Here is a 5,461-nt window from a genome sequence, read left to right as displayed (position 1 = left end):
CTATAGGGCACGTGTGCTCGCCAGAAAGACAGAGAGAGATAGAGAGATAGAAAATGAGAAATCACCCCCCAGGGGGGATGGCCACACTGCAGTCCCTTTTCCTCCATTCTTCTCTCAGGATCTTGGGCACACACGCACATGCGCCCAGCGTGAGTTTAAGTCACTGGGTCTGGGACTTAAACTCCGGTCAGCTACATGGGAGTTCAGCGACATAGCCATTATGCTAACTACTGGTCTCCCCTCCCCTCTTGTACTTGCTTCCTCAACAATTCTGAAATTATTCCAATTTCCTAAACTTTCTAGGCTTTTGAGTCTTTGTACATATTCTCCATTCTGCCAAAATGTCTTTTCCTTCACGTCTACATACTCAGCTCTTATTCATCCTTTAAAACACATAAAAATAATTATTGAGTACTTAAAGTTAAAAAAAATTTACAGGAGGCTATTGGTTTGGACTGAGTTCCAGCACCAGGCCCAACAGACCAAAACTAAAATGGAGTTACTCATGCTTACAGTTCCAACCCACAAGGCTGAAACTCTAAGTTGTTTATCTGACCTTGTGAGAAATCAGAGGAGAGAGGGATGATGGCCAAATTCCCATCCAGACCAGTTTTAGCTGGCATGATAAGGAAGTTCTCTCTGTCTTAATCTTAACAAGGAAAGAAATTTTGAAATGACCAATATGCTTTTCATTTTTTATTTCTGCTTTCCTCAGCCCTTTTCTGTCTATAAAGCCAAACTTCTGTGCTCAGCTTATCAGAACACTCATTTTATTTTATAGAATGAGGTGTTGCCTAATTCCAGAATTGCAAATAAAAGCTAATTAAATTTTTTAAAGCCTTCCCATGGCCTTGTGGCTAAGGGAGTTGGATCCCATATGGCCAACTGGATGGTTGAGTCTCAGACCCAGCAGCTTGAAAAATACACCAGGCATGTGTGTGTGGGTACATGTCCAAAATCCCAACAAGATGGGAAATGGAGAAGGGGCCATGTCCCATTGGAGAGTACTTTCTTCCTCTCTGTCTCTGGCTCTCTGTTAAGCACATGTACTCTATGACAAGTTTTTCCAGAAAAAGATTTCAAAATTAAATTTGTCATGATTGTATCTTTTGGCACTAATTATACGTATTTTATATTCCTCTGGTCAGCTAATAAATGTCAAGATGCCATCTGAAGTACTCCAATCTCTTTCAACCATAGTCTGTGTTGGAAGTAAAATTCAGTGACCTTTAGAGGCTACCTAACCTAGGCTAATATTGCCCACCCTGGGGAAGTAGTTCTAGCAAGAAGAGATTGACCCAAGGTCATAGCTAGTCAAATCCCAGAGGACAAATTTGGGGCTGTTTCCTTTATCTGTACAGTTATTCACTGCTGTCTAACAAACTATCTCCAAGTTTAGTGGCTTAGACTAACAACCATTTTATTCTTTCTCACAATTTTGTGGGTCAGAAATTCAGTCAGGGCTAGGCTAGTCACTTCTTCAGCTCCACGTGAGGTCTAGAAGTCACTAAGTAGCATTCATTTGGTTTCACTCAGATGCCTTGAGCCTTGGCTGGAATGACTGGAAAACTGGCTTAATTTGGGCCTCTCTTCTCTCCTTGTAATTCCAGTGTGATCTGTCTAGCCAAGTATTAGTGCCTCAAAGCTCAAAAAAAATAGTGTTCCCTAGTAGGAAGCAGAAATGACCAGTTTCTTAATGATTTGGGCTTGGAAATGAGCACACTGTCACTTCTGCAGAAATGTGTTGGTCAAAGCACTCACAGAGCCCACCCAGACTCAGGAGGAAGAGACATAGACTCCCACCTGTCAATCGTAGGAGTATCAAATGATTTATAGCCATCTTTAATCTGTCACAGTCTGCCCTCTGGCCACAAATTATTTACATTCCTCCCCCATACAAAACACTCACATCTTCAAAGGACCTACCTAGCAAAACTCAGCCCATTACAACATCAGACTCAGGATCAAGGTCCATGATGTCATCATCTGAATAAGTTCCAGGTGTGGATGTGGGTGCCTCAGATGTTGTTCCTAGGGTGTAGTTTCAAGTTCCTTTCAACCTGAAGACCTGTGAACTGAACAGGTAAGTTACCTGCCCCTTACACACCCACCACAATGGTGAGAGAGGCATAAGATAACTGCTACTCCTGTCCCAAAGAAGGTGGTGGTGGGGAACAAATGCACAAAGTAGTCACTGGTGCATAAAAATTCTGAAATCTATCTAGGAAACTTATTTATTTTGTTAATAAACTTTTTAAAAAATTAATATTTTTTTCTTTTTTGGTGGAAGGTCCGTGTTCTCACCGGAAAGAGGGAGGGGGAGAAAGTAAGGGAGCATCTTCCACGGGGCATGGTCATACTGCAATTCTTTCTCCATTTCTCCCTTCTGTCAGGATTTTGGGCATGCATATACATGTGTCTGGCATGTTTCTCAAGCTCTTTGGTTCAGGATTTGACAATGTAATTGGCTATGTAGGATCCAGGTGCTTTAAACCACCATATCATTGGCTGGCCCTCTAGGTAGTTTTTATATTAAGGTTTAGTAGGGACCACCAGATGGCATAATGGTTATGTTGTTCCACTCCCTATGTTCGAGTCCTGGACCTGGCGGCATAAAACACACCAGGCACGTGTGCATGCATGCCCAAAATCCTGAGAGGAGAATGGAGGAGAAGGGATTGAGGTGTAGCTATCCCCCCTAGGGGGTGATTTCTTGCTTTCTTTCTCTCTATCTCACTGATGAGTACACGTGCCCTGTAGCAAAAATCTCTTAAAAAAAAAACAAAAAACAAACAAACAAAAACAAACAAAAAAAAAGATTAAGGCCTAGTTCTGCTCTCTAGGAGTAATTCTCTGTGACTTTTGATTCTGCTCGCTGAGCCAACCTTCATTTCTCATAAAAAATGGCCTTTAAAAAATTACCAGAAGGCATGTGTGCTCACCATAGAGAGGGAGGGAGAAAGCTCTCCCCACCCACACTAATGGGGCTTGGTCATACTGCAATCCCTTCTCCCTTTCACTGTCCTATCAGGATTTTGGGCATGCACATACACATGTCAGTGTGTTTCTCAATCAGCTGGGGCTGGACTTGAACCACACTCTTGGTCATGTGGGATCTGGCTCCCTTAACGAGCAGGCTGGGGGCCAACCCAAAATAGCCCATTTCTGCAGCTAAGTACTTTTCTTAGTCTGCTTTCTGCACATAGTAAGTTAAGAATCTAAATATCTTTTTGTTTTGTACTATCTGTTTATTTCAAGAGAAGCTAATATAATCTTTTTAAAACTTTGGGAATTCCCTATGTATCAAATCATACTCCATTCTATCAGTGGGAAAACATACCCATCGATAGCCTCTCTCTTCCTTGGTCCTCCTGTGAAACTGCTATGGAACCACACCATGAGACATCTAGAAACCTTGTTTAGGGATGACCTCATAGCATAGCGATTGTGTGCTATGCATAGAAAGAACTGGATTCCACATGGCCGACTGTGGTTAGGACACACTGGGTGCATTACATATGTGTGTTCCCCAAATCCTGACAGAATGAAGAAACGGAGGAGAACAAATTATTGGGTAACCATGCCCCACTGGGGTGTGCTCTCTCTCTCTCTCTCTCTCTCTGTTTTACCAAGCACACATGCCCTCTGGCAACTAAAAAAAAAAAAAAGAAACCATGTTGTTTAGCAAAGTCTATGAGGGACCAGCAGTTGGCATAATGGCTATGTTGCAGGACTCCTATGTAGTCAAACGCAGTTCGAGTTCTGGACCCAGTGGACTGAACTCACGCCAGGTGCTTGTGCATGCGTGCCCAAGATCCCAAGAGGATAATAGACGAGAAGGGATTGTGGTGTGGCCATCCCCTCTGGGGGGTGATTTCTCGCTTTCTGTCTGTCTGTCTCTCTGTCTTTCTGGAGAGCGCACTAGCCCTATAGCAAAAAACCAAAACCAAAACAAACAAACAAACAAACAAAAAACCTCTCCAAAAAAAAAAAAAAAAGGCAGAGTCTATGAGACACATAATTAAAATCATTAGAAAGAATGTCTTTTCCTCAGCAATGATTTTGAAAGGATATATGAGACATTGTCCTAAATCTTCCTGAGATCTTCTAAAATCCTAACAAAAGGGGACCAGCAGTTAGCGTAATGGCTATGTCGCTGGACTCCCACATAGTCGACCACGGTTCGCGTCCCGGACCCAGTGGTTTAAAACTCATGCCGGGCGCATGTGCGTGTGTGCCCAAGATCCTGAGAGGAGAATGGAGGAGAAGGGATTGCGCCGTGGCCATCCCCCCTGGGGGGGGGATTTCTCCCTTTCTGTCTTTCTGTCTCTCTCTGTCTGCCGCGCACGCGCGCCCTATAACAAAAAACCTCCCCCGCCCCCAAGGAAAAAAAATCATCCTAACAAAAGATTTTATAGTTGCGCCCTTGACTTATCTTTATCCCATGATGTCATTTCACTAGAAACACCATGGATTTGCTCTTTACCCTGAAGATGCTTCTTCCTTCGAGATCCTTATGCTAACTAGAAATACACACGGCTTGCGATTTATGATGGTTTGATTTACAATTTTTTGAACTCTTAATGGTGCAAAAGTCATATGCATTCAGTAGAAAGCATATTTTAAATTTTGATACTTTCCCAGGCTAGCAATAAACCACATGATACTCTCTCAGGATACTGAGCAGAAGCAATGAAATGCAGCTCTCAGTCAGCCAGGCTGTTGTGAGGGTAAACAACTGATACTATATTCAGTAAGTTACATAAGATATTCAACACTTGATTATAAAATAAGCTTTGTGGGCCAGCTGGTAGTTGAGGCAGCTGGATCGCACATGGCTGACTGCACTGTTGAGTTTCGTACCTAGTCACTTGAAAACCACACACGCGTGCCCAAAATCCCAAGAGAGAAAAATAGAGGAGGATTGCAGCATGGCTATTACCCCTGTGGTACTGCCCCCACTCCCATCCCGCTGTGTGTCTGTCTTCAGTGGGTGTATGTGCCCTATAACAAAATTTTTAAAAATAACAATTTTTTTTTGAGAGGTTTTCGCTATAGGGCGTGTGAGCTCGCCAGACAGACAGAGAGAGACATAGAGACAGAAAGCGAGAAATCACCCCCCAGGGGGGATGGTCACGCTGCAATCCCTTCTCCTCCATTCTCCTCCTGGGATCCTGGGCACGCACGCACACGCACCCGGCGTGAGTTCTAAGCCACCGGGTCCGGGACGCGAACCGCAGTCCACTACATGGGAGTCCAGCGCCATAGCCATTATGCTAACTGCTGGTTCCCCAAAATAACAATTTTTTTTTTGAGAGATTTTCACTGTAGGGAGCGTGCGCTCGCCAGACAGACAGAGAGAGACATAGAGACAGAAAGCGAGAAATCACCCCCCAGGGGGGATGGTCACGCCGCAATCCCTTCTCCTCCATTCTCCTCTCGGGATCTTGGGCACGCACGC

This window comes from Tupaia chinensis, unplaced genomic scaffold, assembly GCF_000334495.1.
Source record: "Tupaia chinensis unplaced genomic scaffold, TupChi_1.0 Scaffold000207_1, whole genome shotgun sequence".
Classification (NCBI taxonomy): domain Eukaryota; kingdom Metazoa; phylum Chordata; class Mammalia; order Scandentia; family Tupaiidae; genus Tupaia; species Tupaia belangeri.
This window is presented reverse-complemented; position numbering follows the sequence as displayed.